Source organism: Schistocerca gregaria, chromosome 6 (genome assembly GCF_023897955.1).
Source record: "Schistocerca gregaria isolate iqSchGreg1 chromosome 6, iqSchGreg1.2, whole genome shotgun sequence".
NCBI classification, from domain to species: domain Eukaryota; kingdom Metazoa; phylum Arthropoda; class Insecta; order Orthoptera; family Acrididae; genus Schistocerca; species Schistocerca gregaria.
The window spans coordinates 156993494-157010006 of record NC_064925.1 but is presented as its reverse complement, the minus strand read 5'-3'; positions in this window follow the sequence as shown (position 1 = coordinate 157010006).

Below are 16513 nucleotides of genomic sequence, written 5' to 3'. Positions count from 1 at the left end.
ATTACTTTGGCGTCGCTGTGTGGCGAGCCACCGGGCAGTGATTGAAGGATTCCAGTGGCGCAAAGTTACATCACGGACATTGGCGTCCTCATGATTTACCTCTCATGCAAGTGTATCGTAATGCCATTTTTAACAGGACACTTGTCGCAGACACATGGCTCTTGTCTGCATGAACAGTCTGACTGATGTTGAGGTACTCACGTGAATAGCAACATCCCCAGATCTGCCCCCGACAGAACATATATGGGACCAACTTGGACAGCAACGACGTCTCAGTGGCAGTAATCACGATGTCGAGGACCAGTAACAAGAGTTGTTGACCACCTTGTCTCCGGAGAGGATACAATGGCTTTTTGACTCCTCACCAAGCGAAGCAACGGAAACATCCAGGCCAGAGAGTGTGCAACGTCTTACTGATAAGATTGCTCATCTGTCCAGATCCTTGTAGATATGACTCGGTGTGTTAATCACTGAAATAACATCATATATCTTTTCAACACTACAAGTTTCATCTCGTAGCTTCGTGACTTTTTTGTCAGGCAGTGTACAAGGTGAGTCACTAACTAAAAAAATGGTTCAAATGGCTCTGAGCACTATGGGACTTAACAGCTATGGTCATCTGTCCCCTAGAACTTAGAAGTACTTAAACCTAACTAACCTAAGAACATCACAACACCCAGCCATCACGAGGCAGAGAAAATCCCTAACCCCGCCGGGAATCGAACCCGGGAACCCGGGGGTGGGAAGCGGGAACGCTACGGCACGACCACTAGATGCGGTCAAGTCACTAACTATTGCTACCAACAATAACTACGAAAGTATGATAGGAGGTGAAAAGCTTGTGGGACAAAAGTTGCATGCGACAACGGGGATCATAATATGACATTGGTTTTTTGTTGCCAGATGGGGTCACTTCACAGATATGAAGGTCAACTCTTTTTTTTAATGCAGTGCTATAGTTCCGTACTTATTTTCTGATAGCGGCTATCGAGACTAATCCAGTGATGTGTAACAGACTGTCAAAGGAGGTCACAAAAGTGGCATGAAAGTCCATTTACAGAGGCTGTTCGAAGTGATGACCACTGGTTTCAGTGCAGCGCTGCAAACTTCTTATCGTAGATTGAGTGGTATTCCTTATCACATCGGCACTTATAGAAGCACATGCTCAGAAAATTCCTTCTCTGGCCGGCCGCAGGGGCCGAGCAGTTCTAGGCGCTACAGTGTGGAACCGCGCGACCGCTACGGTCGTAGCTTCGAATCCTGCCTCGGGCATGGATGTGTATAATGTCCTTAGGTTAGTTAGGTTTAAGTTGTTCTAAGTTCTAGGGGACTGATGACCTTAGAAATTATGTCCCATAGTGCTCAGAGCCAATTCCTTCTCGCACATCTTCAGGTGTAGTCGGAACTTCTTTATAAACAATGTTCTTTACGAATCCCCACAAGAAAAAATCCAGAGGCTTCAAGTCAGGCGAACGAGTCGGCCACGACACATCTCCTTCGCGTCCAATCCAACGATCTGGGAGTTGTCTCTTCAACTCATTTCTAGCCATCAGCGAAAAATGTGCCGGACAGGCGTCATGTTGATACCACATTGTGTTCCTTGTTCCTAAAGGTATTTCTTCCGATAACAGATCTAATGTTTCTTACAGGAATGTGGTGCACTTCCTACCATTAGGATTTCCGTCGATGAAATAAGGGCCAATAATTCTGTTCTCCTGAATCCCACACCATAAATACACCGACCACGGTTTTTGGTGTGTAACTTCCTGAAGCCAACATGGATTTTCAGTTGCCCAATAATGCATGTTATGCAAATTAAGATTTCCATGGTTCGTGAATGTAGCCTCGTCAGTAAATAAAATCAAATTAATAAATGTGTCATCCATCTCAATCTGAAGTTGAGCCCATCAGCAGAATACAACGCAACGCATACAATCCGTACGAGTTAATTCTTGGTGGAGACTAATATGGTAAGGATGATATTAATGGCGATGCAGAACACGAACAACACTACTCTGGCTCATGCCAGATTCCGATGCGATTTGATGCGAACTAATACAAGGATCTCGAACCACAGTGGCAAGAAATGGTTCAAATGGCTCTAAGCACTATGGGACTTAACATCTGAGGTAATCAGTTCCCTAGACTAAGAACTACTTAAACCTAACTAACCTAAGGACATCACACACATCCATGCCCGAGGCAGGATTCGAACCTGCGACCGTAACAGCAGCTCTCGGCCACAGCGGCCGGACACAGTGGCAAGAGTACCAATTTCCGTTTCCTCGTTAGTAGCTTTCCTTTGCTTGGTATGTTTCCGATGCGTTAAAGATCCAGTTGTTCTCAATTTATCACACACATTTTTAAATGTACGACGTGTTGGGTGAGTAGTTGAGGATATCTTTCAGCATATAAGTCTCTAACTCTCACTGAATTTCGTTGGTGGTGGTTAGTGTTTAACGTCCAGTCGACAACGAGGTCATTAGAGACGGAGCGCAAGCCCGGGTTAGGGAAGGATTGGGAAGGAAATCGGCCGTGCCCTTTCAAAGGAACCATCCCGGCATTTGCCTGAAGCGATTTAGGGAAATCACGGAAAACCTAAATCAGGATGGCCGGAGACGGGATTGAACCGTTGTCCTCCCGAATGCGAGTCCAGTGTGCTAACCACTGCGCCACCTCGCTCGGTGAATTTCGTTGGCATTCTCCGTAAATGAGAAGCATGTCGATTTGTTCTTCGTAGCAATGCATCTAATTCTGTCAGAGACAGCAAAGGACTTGGAAGAGCAGTTGAATGGAATGGACAGTGTCTTGAGAGGAGTATATAAGATGAACATCAACAAAAGCAAAACGAGGATAATGGAATGTAGTAGAATTAAGTCGGTTGATGCTAAGGGAATTAGATTAGGAAATGAGACACTTAAAGTAGTAAAGGAGTTTTGCTATTTGGAGAGGGTAAAAATCGTAGAGGAAGACCAAGAGATGAATACACTAAGCAGATTCAGAAGGATGTAGGTTGCAGTAGGGACTGGGAGATGAAGAAGCTTGCACAGGATAGAGTAGCATGGAGAGCTGCATCAAACCAGTCTCTGGACTGAAGACCACAACAATAATAACAGCAATGCATCATTCATATTCGCTTGATTCGACGATACTATTCTTACCGTTCCTATTATCGTTGTATTGCGAAACCGTCGAATGGTGTTTACATGTCAACGACACGTTAGAAGGATACGCCGTCTTCAGCGAATATTTACTATTTGCGCAATATGCGAGATAGAATTGTCAGAGGATGTACTTAGATAATTACCGAAGTGATAAGAAATACCACACAGTCCATGATAAGATAATTGCAGCACTGGATCACTTCGAACACCTTCTCTAAATGGATGTTCATGCCACTTTTGTGGCCTTCGTTGACCTTCAAAGACCTTACTGTTAAACATCATTGGATTCGTCTCGATAGTAATTATCAGAAAAGAAGTAAAAATAAGTACCAAACTACAGCATCCCATTAAAAAAAAAAACAAAGTTGACCTTCATATCTCTGAAGCGACCGCACCCACCAACAAAAAAACCGTCATATTATGGCCCCCGTTGTCCCATGCAAACTTGGTCCTACAAACATTTCAGCTCCTATCACACTCTCGTAGTTATTCTTGGTGGCAATAGTTAGTTACTCACCCTGTATGTTGTACTACAGGAAGTATCCTCTCTCATGCAGTTCACACTGACTTACAGAGTATGGCTGCATATGTAGCTGTAGATACAGTTCGATTTCAGGCTTTGATATAGGTCGTCAGATGTGTCTGGTGGTAAGAGGGTGGTAGGAAAATGTGCAAGAACCATTTAAATTCGTATCCAGAAGACGCTACTAATCACTCACGAAGTTAAAGCACCATGCATGTTTGGAATTCCAGAGGCGTTTTGTATAAGGGCGCAGCACAGTGTCTCTACCCATTCCATTACGTTTATCGATACCAACCCTGAATCAGGTACATTGGAGCGCACGAGCGGTGTGACATAAGCATGTCCGCTGGCGAATAAATGGCTCTAAATATGTCATCGGGAAGCTGGCAGTACAGTTCACTGCGCCGTATGAAGCCCATAGCTTCGTCTAATATTGACCTTCGTATGCTCCGCCTTGGTGTGTAACTGAACTGTTGGATTGCTATTGGTGTGTGCACGCATTGTGTATGAACGTCATTTGCTGAGCTCAGGCGTTCATTTTCAGGTCACTGGCTACTCCGTGGATTCTGTCCATTCGGAACCATCTTCACGCTCCCTCGGTCGCAAATTATCTTTCATTCCAAGTGCTTGTATGCACTATTTCTATTACAGAGTGGTACGGATAAGCGACAGAACAGGAGCCAAACAACATCGTATCCGAAAGTGAAGTAGACCATGTTGCTGCCTGCACAGAGATGTATCCTGCTGAGGTAGCCGTTTATTTTTAGAAACCTTACAAAGTTACTACTACGTCCGCAAGTGTTAATTGAGACGTTGCCCGTGGTCTAGGGGTAGAGCCTTTGATTCATAATCAAAACGTCTATGCGCCCGGGTTTGATCCCCGCCACTGCCTAAATTTTGATAAATTATCAGCATTGGCGGCCGAAGACTTACGGCATAAGAAGTCAGCCTCATTCTGCCAACGGTCATGTCAAAGAGAGCGGATAGAGGTTCAAGGCACTCTCTTGTCCTAGGGGTGGGAAACTGCCCCTAAAGGCAGAAGAATCAGCAATGATCAACGACATGAGGATGCAGAAGGCAATGGAAACCACTGCATTAAAGACACGTAACGTGTATCCACAGGACATGTGGTTTGTAGTTGAAGAAGTGTCATGATGATCTCTCCATTGGCAAATGATTCCGGATTCCGGAATAGTCCCCCATTCGGATCTCTGGGAGGTGACTGCCAAGGGGGAGGTTACCATGAGAAAAAGATTGAATAATCAACGAAAGGATAACGTTCTACGAGTCGGGGCGTGGAATGTCAGAAGCTTGAAAGTGGTAGGGAATCTAGAAAATCTGAGAAGGGAAATGCAAAGGCTCAATCTAGATATAGTAGGGGTCAGTGAAGTGAAGTGGAAGGAAGACAAGGATTTCTGGTCAGATGAGTATCGGGTAATATCAACAGCAGCAGGAAATGGTATAACAGGTGTAGGATTCGTTATGAATAGGAAGGTAGGGCAGAGGTTGTGTTACTGTGAACAGTTCAGTGACCGGGTTGTTCTAATCAGAATCGACAGCAGACCAACACCGACAACGATAGTTCAGGTATACATGCCGACGTCGCAAGCTGAAGATGAACATATAGAGAAAGCGTATGAGGATATTGAAAGGGTAATGCAGTATGTAAAGGGGGACGAAAATCTAATAGTCATGGGCGACTGGAATGCAGTTGTAGGGGCAGGAGTAGAAGAAGAGGTTACAGGAAAATATGGGCTTGGGACAAAGAATGAAAGAGGAAAAAGACTAATTGAGTTCTGTAACAAGTTTCAGCTAGTAATGGCGAATACCCTGTTCAAGAATCACAAGAGAAGGAGGTATACTTGGAAAAGGCCGGGAGATACGGGAAGATTTCAATTAAATTACATCATGGTCAGACAGAGATTCCGAAATCAGATACTGGATTGTAAGGCGTACCCAGGAGCAGATATAGACTCAGATTACAATATAGTAGTGATGAAGAGTAGGCTGAAGTTCAAGACATTGGTCAGGAAGAATCAATACGCTAAGAAGTGGGATACGGAAGTTCTAAGGAATGACGAGATACGTTTGAAGTTCTCTAACGCTATTGATTGATGAAAGGAGGAAGTACGAACATGTTCCGGGAAAATCAGGAATACAGAAATACAAGTCGCTGAGGAATGAAATAAATAGGAAGTGCAGGGAAGCTAAGACGAAATGGCTGCAGGAAAAATGTGAAGACATCGAAAAAGATATGATTGTCGGAAAGACAGACTCAGCATACAGGAAAGTCAAAACAACCTTTGGTGATATTAAAAGCAACGGTGGTAACATTAAGACTGCAACGGGAATTCCACTGTTAAATGATGAGGAGAGAGCAGATAGGTGGATAGAATACATTGAAAGCCTCTATGAGGGTGAAGATATGTCTGATGTGATTGAAGAAGAAACAGGAGCCGATTTAGAAGAGATAGGGGATCCAGTATTAGAATCGGAATTTAAAAGAGCTTTGGAGGACTTACGGTCAAATAAGGCAGAAGAAATAGATAACATTCCATCAGAATTTCTAAAATCATTAGGGGAAGTGGTAACAAAACGACTATTCACGTTGGTGTGTAGAATATATGAGTCTGTCGACATACTGTCTGACTTTCGGAAAAGCGTCATCCACACAATTCCGAAGACGGCAAGAGCTGTCAAGTGCTAGAATTATGGCACAATCAGCGTAACAGCTCATGCATCGAAGATGCTTACATCTACATGACTACTCTGCAATTCACATTTAAGTGCTTGGCAGACAGTTCATCGAACCACAATCATACTATCTCTCTACTATTCCACTCCCGAACAGCGAGCGGGAAAAACGAACACCTAAACCTTTCTGTTCGAGCTCTGATTTCTCTTAATTTATTTTGATGATCATTCCTGCCTATGTAGGGTGGGCTCAACAAAATATTTTCGCATTCGGAAGAGAAAGTTGGTGACTGAAATTTCGTAAAAAGGTCTCGCCGCGACGAAAAACGTCTATGCTGTAATGACTTCCATCCCAACTCGTGTATCATATCTGCCACACTCTCTCCCCTATAACGCGATAATACAAAACGAACTGCCCTTTTTTGCACCCTTTCGATGTCCTCCGTCAATCCCACCTGGTAAGGATCCCACACCGCGCAGCAATATTCTAACAGAGGACGAACGAGTGTAGTGTAAGCTGCCTCTTTAGTGGACTTGTTGCATATACAGAAGAATGGAAAAGAAAATTGAGAATGCGCTAGGTGACGATCAGTTTGGCTTTAGGAAAAGTAAAGGCACGAGAGAGGCAATTCTGACGTTACGGCTAATAATGGAAGCAAGGCTAAAGAAAAATCAAGACACGTTCATAGGATTTGTCAACCTGGAATAAGCGTTCGACAATATAAAATGGAGCAAGCTGTTCAAGATTCAGAAAAAAGTAGGGGTAAGCTATAGGGAGAGACGGGTCATATACAATATGTACAACAACCAAGAGGGAATAATAAGAGTGGACGATCAAGAACGAAGTTCTCGTATTAAGAAGGGTGTAAGACAAGGCTGTAGCCTTTCGCCCCTACTCTTCAATCTGTACATCGAGGAAGCAATGATGGAAATAAAAGAAGGGTTCTGGAGTGGAATTAAAATACAAGGTGAAAGGATATGAATGATACGATTCGTTGATGACATTGCAATCCTGAGTGAAAGTGAAGAAGAATTAAATGAACTGCTGAACGGAATGAACAGTCTAATGAGTACACAGTATGGTTTGAGAGAGAAACTTAACATCAGGATTGATGGTCACGAAGTCAATGAAGTTAAGGAATTCTGCTACCTAGGCACTAAAATAACCAATAACGGACGGAGCAAGGAGGACATCAAAAGCAGACTCGCTTTGGCAAAAAAGGCGTTTCTGGCCAAGAGAAGTCTACTAATAACAAATACCGGCCTTAATTTGAGGAAGAAATTTCTGAGGATGTGCGTCTGGAGTACAGCATTGTATGGTAGTGTAACATGGACTATGGGAATACTGGAACACAAGAGAATCGAAGCATTTGAGATGTGGTGCTATAGACGAATGTTGAAAATTACGTGGACTGATAAGGTAAGGAATAAGAAGGTTCTACACAGAATCGGAGAGGAAAGGAATATGTGGAAAAGACTGATAAGGAGAAGGGACAGGATGATAGGAAATCTGCTAAGACATGAGGGAATGACTTCCATGGTACTAGAGGGAACTGTAGAGGGCAAAAACTGTAGAGGAAGAGGAAGACAGAGATTGGAATAGGTCAAGCAAATAATTGAGGACGTAGGTTGCAAGTGCTACTCTGAGACGAAGAGGTTAGCACAGGAAAGGAATTCGTGGCGGGCCGCATCAAACAAGTCAGTAGACCGATGACCAAAAAAAAAAAGTCATAAACAACGTGCAATGGTGACGTTATACCACAGTTGCACAAGCGTGAAGAGGTAGTTGTCGTGATATATCTAAACAGCGCAAACGTGACCCTGTCGACACCGTGATGTACTAAAATATGACTTACGAGCCATCCTCGTGTCACGTCAACTAAAGTGCTTAGTTAAACATTGAAGAGTTGGTTTATGGACTCTTGGAGCTGACATTCTACTTGCAAACGATCCTGACACTGCGCTGTCAACACAAACCACCGAACTACTAGCTCTGTAATCAGCTATTGTAAGTCGAACACTTAGACTATGGTCATCCAAAAACATGTTAACAGTTATTACCGCATTCTTGACCGACGAGATGTAACGCATATCCGATGCTCTATCTCATCAGAGAATACTAGATGACCCGATCAGCACTTTACACAGTGCAGTATAGCATATCTACCTAGCTTTTTTTTCAAACGTGTACAAAATAATCCATGCCTCATGCCATCACCGATCTTTAATAGTCTTCACAAGCAACAAAAATCTTTCGCCAGGCATAAGGTAGACCTACACTAAAATATCTAGGTGTAAAGCAAAAAACCTCAATACGTTACACAATAAAATCTTCAATCACTACGTCACATATCAGTGAAGATATAAAATATCTGAGCAGTCAATAATAACAATCCACGTCTCACTACTCTACAGCACTGTGCTCCTAACGTACGTTCTCAGAAATTTGTTCCTCATATTTAAGCGTATGTCTGATACTAGTAAATTCCCTTAGCCAGGAATGCCCTTTTTGCCTGTGCTCGTCTGCTTTTTATATCCTCCTTGCTCCGTCCATCACGTGTTATTTTGCTGCCTCGGTAGCAGAACTCCGTCACTTCGTAATCATCAATTTTGATGTTAGTTTCCCGCATTTCTCATGTCTGCTACTTCTCGGTATTTTCGTCTTTCTTCGATTTACTCTCAATCCATTATTATATTCTTATTAGACTATTCATTCTATTCAGCAAATCCTGTGATTCTTCTAAATTTTACCGAGCGAGGTGGCGCAGTCGTTAGCTCACTGGACTCATACTTGGAAGGACGACGGTTCAAACCCGTATCCGGCCATCCTGATTTAGGTTTTCCGTGATTTTCCTAAATCATTTCAGGCAAATAAGGGAATGGTTCCTTTGAAAGGGCACGGCAGGCTTCCTTCCCCATCCTTCCTTCACCCGAGCTAGTGCCTCGTCTCTAATGACCTCGGTTGTCGACGTGATGTTAAACACTGATCTCCTCCTCTTCTTCAATTTCACTGAAGATAGTAATGTCATCAGCGTATATTATTACTGATATCCTTTCACTTTGAATTTTAATTCCTCTCTTGAAACTTTATTTCCGTCGATGCTTCTTCGTTGTATAGATTGAACAGTAGGGGTGAAAGACCACATCCCTACCATACGCCATTTTTAATCCGAACACATCGTTCTTGATCATCCACTCTTATTGTTATCTCTTGGTTCTTGTATGTATTGTATACTACCGGTTTTCCTCTATAGCTTACCACTATTTTGCTTAGAATTTCGAACATCTTGCACTCTGACATGGTCGAACGCTTTCTCCGTGAACGTGTCTAGACTTTTCCGTAGTCTTCTTCCAACAGTCTTTTTCCAACAGTCTTTTTCATCAACAGTATAGCTGAAATTGCCTCTCTGGTGACTTACTCTTTCCTAAGGGATAACCCATTCTCATCTAACAAGTCGCCACTTTTTTTCCATTCTTTTGCATATTATCCTTGTCAGTAACTTGGAAGCATGAGCTGTTAAACTGATCGTACGATGATTCTCGCACATTTCCGATGGTGTAACCTTTGGAATTACGTCGTCGATGCTTTTCCGAAAGTCAAATGGTATATCGCCAGACACATACATTTTACATTCCATCGCGAATAGTCCTTTTGTTGTCACATTCCCCATTTCTTTTAGAAATTGTGATGAAATGTTATGTATCCATATAATCTTACTCGATCTTACGTCTTCTGAAGATCTTCTAAATCCTCATTCTAGTGCTTGATCCCCTGTTGTTGTTGTTGTTGTTGTTGTGGTCTTCAGTCCTGAGACTGGTTTGATGCAGCTCTCCATGCTACTCTATCCTGTGCAAGCTTCTTCATCTCCCAGTACCTACTGCAACCTACATCCTTCTGAATCTGCTTACTATATTCACCTCTTGGTCTCCCTCTACGATTTTTACCCTCCACGCTGCCCTCCAATACTAAATTGGTGATCCCTTGATGCCTTAGAACATGTCCTACCAAACGATCCCTTCTTCTGGTCAAGTTGTGCCACAAACTTCTCTTCTCCCCAATCCTATTCAATGAGATCTACCCATCTAATGTTCAGCATTATTCTGTAGCACCACATTTCGAAAGCTTCTATTCTCTTCTTGACCAAACTATTCAGCGTCCATGTTTCACTTCCATGCAAATACTTTCAGAAATGACTTCCTGTCACTTAAATCTATACTCGATGTTAAAAAATTTCTCTTCTTCAGAAACGCTTTCCTTCCCATTGCCAGTCTACATTTTATATACTCTCTACTTCGACCATCATCAGATATTTTGCTCCACAAATAGCAAAACTCCTTTACTATTTTAAGTGTCTCATTTCCTAATCTAATTCCCTCAGCATCACCCGACTTAATTCGACTACATTCCATTATCCTCGTTTTGCTTTTGTTGATGTTCATCTTACATCCTCCTTTCAAGACACTGTCCATTCCATTCAACTGCTCTTCCAAGTCCTTTGCTGTCTCTCACAGAATTATAATGTCATCGGTGAACCTCAAAGCTTTTAATTCTTCTCCATGGATTTTAATACCTACTCTGAATTTTTCTTTTGTTTCCTTTACTGCTTGCTCAATATACAGATTGAATAACATCGGGAAGAGCCTACAGCCCTGTCTTACTCCCTTCCCAACCACTGCTTCCCTTTCAAGTCTCTCGATTCTTATAACTGCCATCTGGTTTCTGTACAAATTGTATATAGCCTATCGCTCCCTGTATTTTACCCCTAAACCTTTAGATTTTGAAAGAGAGTATTCCAGTCAACATTGTCAAAAGCGTTCTCTAAGTCTACAAATGCTAGAAACGTAGGTTTGCCTTTCCTTAATCTTTCTTCTAAGATAAGTCGTGAGGTCAGTATTGTCTCACGTGTTCCAGTATTTCTACGGAATCCAAACTGATCTTCCCCAAGATCGCCTTCTACTAGTTTTTCCATTCGTCTGTAAAGAATTCGTGTTAGTATTTTGCAGCTGTGGCTTATTAAACTGATTGTTCGGTAATTTTCACATCTGTCAACACCTGCTTTCTTTGGGATTGGAATTATTATATTCTTCTTGAAGTCTGCGGGTATTTCACCTGTTTCATACATCTTGCTCAACAGATGGTAGAGTTTTGTCAGGACTGGCTCTCCCAAGGCCGTCAGTAGTTCCAATAGAATGTTGTCTACTCCGGGGGCCTTGTTTCGACTCAGGTCTTTCAGTGCTCTGTCAAACTCTTCACGCAATATCAATATCTCGCATTTTATCTTTATCTACATCCTCTTCCATTTCCATAATACTGTCCTCAAGTACATCGCCCTTCTATAGACCATCTATATACTCCTTCCACCTTTCTGCTTTCCCTTCTTTGCTTAGAACTGGGTTTCCATCTGAGCTCTTGATGTTCATACAAGTGGTCCTCTTATCTTAAAAGGTCTCTTTAATTTTCCTGTAGGCAGTCTATCTCCCCCGTAGTGAGATAAGCCTCTACATCCTTATATTTGTCCTCTAGCCATCCCTACTTAGCCATTTTACACTTCCTGTCCATCTCATTATTGAGACGTTTGTATTCCTTTTTGCCTGCTTCATTTACTGCATTTATTATATTTTCTCCTTTCACCAATTAAATTTAATATTGCTTCTGTTACCCAGGGATATCAACTAGCCTTCGTCTTTTTAACTATTTGATCATCTGCTGCCTTCACTACTTCATCCCTCAAAGCTACCCATTCGTCTTCTACTGTATTTCTTTCCCCCATTCTTGTTAATTGTTCCCTTATTCTCTCCCTGAAGCTCTGTACAACCTCTGGTTTGATCAGTTTATCCAGGTCCCATCTCCTTAAATTCCCACCTTTTTGCAGTTTCTTCAATTTTAATCTACAGGTCATAACCAACAGATTGTCCACATTTGCCCCTGGAAATGTCTTACAATTTAAAATCTGGTTCCTAAATCTCTGTCTTACCATTATATAATCTATCTGATACCTTTTAGTATCTCCAGGGCTCTTCCGTGTATACAAGGTTCTCTCATGATTCTTAAACCAAGTGTTAGCTATGATTAAGTTGTGCTCTGTGCAAAATTCTACCAGGCGGCTTCCTCTTTCATTTCTTAGCCCCAATCCATATTCACCTACTACGTTTCCTTCTCTCCCTTTCCCTACACTCGAATTCCAGTCACCCATGACTATTAAATTTTCGTCTCCCTTCACTATTTGAATAATTTCTTTTATTTCATCATACATATCTTCAATTTCTTCGTCATCTGCAGAGCTAGTTGGCATATAAACTTTACTACTGTAGTAGGTGTGGGCTTCTTACCTATCTTGGCCACAATAATGCGTACACTATGCTGTTTGTAGTAGCTTACCCGCATTCCTATTTTCCTATTCATTATTAAACCTACCCCTGCATTACCCGTATTTGATTTTGTGTTTATGAACCTGTAGTCACCTGACCAGAAGTCTTGTTCCTCGTACCACCGAACTTCACTAATTCCCACTATATCTAACTTTAACCTATTCATTTCCTTTTTTAAATTTTTTAACCTACCTGTCCGATTAAGGGATCTGACATTCCATGCTCCGATCCGTAGAACGCCAGTTTTCTTTCTCCTGATAACGACGTCCTCCTGAGTAGTCCCCGCCCGGAGATCCGAATGGGGGACTATTTTATCTCCGGTTTATTGTACCCAAGATGACGCCATCATCATTTAATCATACAGTAAAGCTGCATGCCCTCGTGAAAATTTACGGCTGTAATTTCCCCTTGTTTTCAGTCGTTCGCAGTACCAGCACAGCAAGGCCGTTTTGGTTATTGTTACCAGGCCAGACCAGTGAATCATGCAGACTTTTGCCCTTGCAACCACTGAAAAGGCTGCTGCCCCTCTTCAGGAACCACACGTTTGTCTGGCCTCTCAACAGATATCCTTCCGTTGTGGTTGTACCTACGGTACGGCTATCTGTATCGCTGAGACACGCTGGCCTCCCCACCAACGGCAAGGTCCATGGTTCGTGGGGGGGGGGGGGGGGGGGGAGGGAGGGTCGTCTCAAAAGTACCTGTAGTTTGGTCATCATACGTGTAAAACAGATAAGAATCTTTGAGAGTCATAGGAAACAACATGCTAATGCGCTCCTTTGACGCACCGACAAGACAAAGTCAAAACATGGAATTTTCTGGCAGATTAAAACTATGTGCCGGACCGAGACTCGAAGTCGGGACCTTAGCCTTTCACGGGCAAGTGCTCTACCAACTGAGCTACCCAAGCACGGCACAAGCCCCCCTTTACAGAAGCTCTCGTTGGAAGGTAGGAGACGAGGTGCTGGCAGAAGTAAAGCTGTGAGGGCAGGGCGTGAGTCGTGCTTGGGTAGTTCAGTTGGTAGAGCACTTGCCCGCGAAAGGCAATGGTCCCGAGTTCGAGTCTCGGTCTGGAACAGTTTCAATCTGCCAAGGAGTTCCATATCAGCGCACACTCCGCTGCAGAATGAAAATCTTATTCTGGAAACATCCCCCAGGCTATGGCTAATCCATGTCTCTGCAATATCCTTTCTTTCAGGAGTGCTAGTTCTGCAAGGTTAGCAGGAGAGCTTCTGTAAAGTTTGGAAGGTAGGAGACGGCATACTGGCAGAAGTAAAGCTGTGAGGGTGGGGCGTGAGTTGTGCTTGGGTAGTTCAGTTGGTAGAGCACTTGCCCGCGAAAGGCAAAGGTCCTGATTTCGAGTGTCGGTCCGGCACACAGTTTTAATCTGCCATGGAGTTCCATATCAGCGCACACTCCACTGCAGAGTGAAAATCTCATTCTGGAAAGTCAAAACATATTTCTTTCTGTAGCTGTAGGCCTCTGGGAAGGAAAAGGCGGGAATTTCATTGGCCAGCCTGGTCTCACGTGGTAGTTTTTTTACTGAGAAGCGGGACACTCCACGAGATTTGAATCTTGTGATTGGATGTCTGCCCGTGACAGCCTAGGACTGGCTCTCGAAGAAGGGACGGTTGTTTCAGGGGAAGACAGGAGGAAAGAAAGTGGCAGTTCGCCTACTGTTAGTGGCGGAATCACTTCGATTTCTGCTGGTAGAACTCGGTTGTGCGAAGTAGTCATTTCACTTTGCCAGCCCAACTGGAGCATGATGTAAAGTGTGCGGTAGGTTATAATTTTCTTTTAAATAAATAAAATCTGTTGGACAATTATTAAAAATATTCTGGTTTGTATGGAACGCATTGAATGACGGCGAGAGCATACAAATAAACTCGAATTATCGTATAGTGCGTTGGAAGTGCAAGTGGTGTGTTTACTCTGTGTATTGTTAGCAAAACTTTTCACGAAATGATTTCGCAGTCCAATAAAGAAATACAGCCACTTCAAAATAAATTCACCCTCTTAGGCACTGATTGCTCCGGCCCTGTTCGATACTGATAACTTTGGTCCCTGTGCACATAACAAATAAATTAAATTGTCTTACCTCTAAAGCAGCAACGGTGCAACGCGATATATTCTGATCTTACACACACGCACACACACTAGCTACAGGCTCAGCGGTGAGCAATTGAGCAATTCCAGCTGTAACACTTTGAAATGCACATGAAATTGTTTTGGCTGCAAAATTATATTGCAAGTTAAATTTGTCTTTTCAAAACACCTACAATTGAAGTTACATTGGTTAGAATAATGTATCATATTTACTAATTGATCCACAAGCAATGAGATTTATACAGCAAGTATTATGTAACCTCACTAAACCATCATAAATGCAGATCAATTTACATACAGATTTGTAATCAAGTCATGGAAACATTACAAAAGTGATGTATCTAAACAGCTTTTTTATCGAATCAACAATCAAAATTGTTAGCCAACTCATCTATACTAACGCGCTGATAAAACAAAAATCATCATTAACATCTTTACCTTGCTTGTGAAAACACTTCTGCTTAAATGTTGCCGTAATTCCTACATTAATCTAATAGTTGGTGGCTTCACACAGCATACCACAAAAACTGTCTACGCCATCGTCTTTCGCTTACAGACAACTACCCGAAACTGTCCGCCCAGTGCTCACTTACGCTAATACTAAGTTTCAGACCAGAAGCAGTATATTTGGCTCTGCGGTCGTGCACAGTCAGCAGTCCGCATTATAAAGCCTATAATCGTTTGTAGTATACTAGTTTCATTTTAGCTTACATTAATATTACTATCGGATTCGGGTGCCACATACAAGTGTGCCTCAGTAGGCTCCTTTCAAGGTGGCTTTCAGGGATTCACAGCCGTGTCGTACGACAGCAGCACTGGCAAACAACACGAAAAAGCCGCTGTTTAAAAAAAGGTAACATCTCAACCGGCTTCGGCGCGTATAGGTTGCAATGTACTAAGTAAACATTAGAACGATAATGAGTAGGGAGGAAACGCCCTTCTGGCATGCGTAATATTTACGACCTCAAACTTGGCAATCACTGTCGTCAGATCGCGGAAACGGATAAATATGCCAATTATGTAGTTACCTACCTATCGGTTCCTTGTCTTGAACCTCCGCCAATCTTAGATCCTTGTAAATGTTTCAGGTTCTACATCTACATCTACATCTACATCTACATCCGTACTCCGCACGCCACCTGACGGTGTGTGGTGGAGGGTACCCTGAGTACCTCTATCGGTTCTCCCTTCTATTCCAGTCTCGTATTGTACGTGGAAAGAAGGATTGTCGGTATGCTTCTGTGTGGGCTCTAATCTCTCTGATTTTATCCTCATGGTCTCTTCGCGAGATATACGTAGGAGGGAGCAATATACTGCTTGACTCTTCGGTGAAGGTATGTTCTCGAAACTTTAACAAAAGCCCGTACCGAGCTACTGAGCGTCTCTCCTGCAGAGTCTTCCACTGGAGTTTATCTATCATCTCCGTAACGCTTTCGCAATTACTAAATGATCCTGTAACGAAGGGCGCTGCTCTCCGTTGGATCTTCTCTATCTCTTCTATCAACCCTACCTGGTGCGGACCCCACACTGCTGAGCAATATTCAAGCATTGGGCGAACAAGCGTACTGTAACCTACTTCCTTTGTTGTCGGATTGCATTTCCTTAGGATTCTTCCAATGAATCTCAGTCTGGCATCTGCTTTACCGACGATCAACTTTAT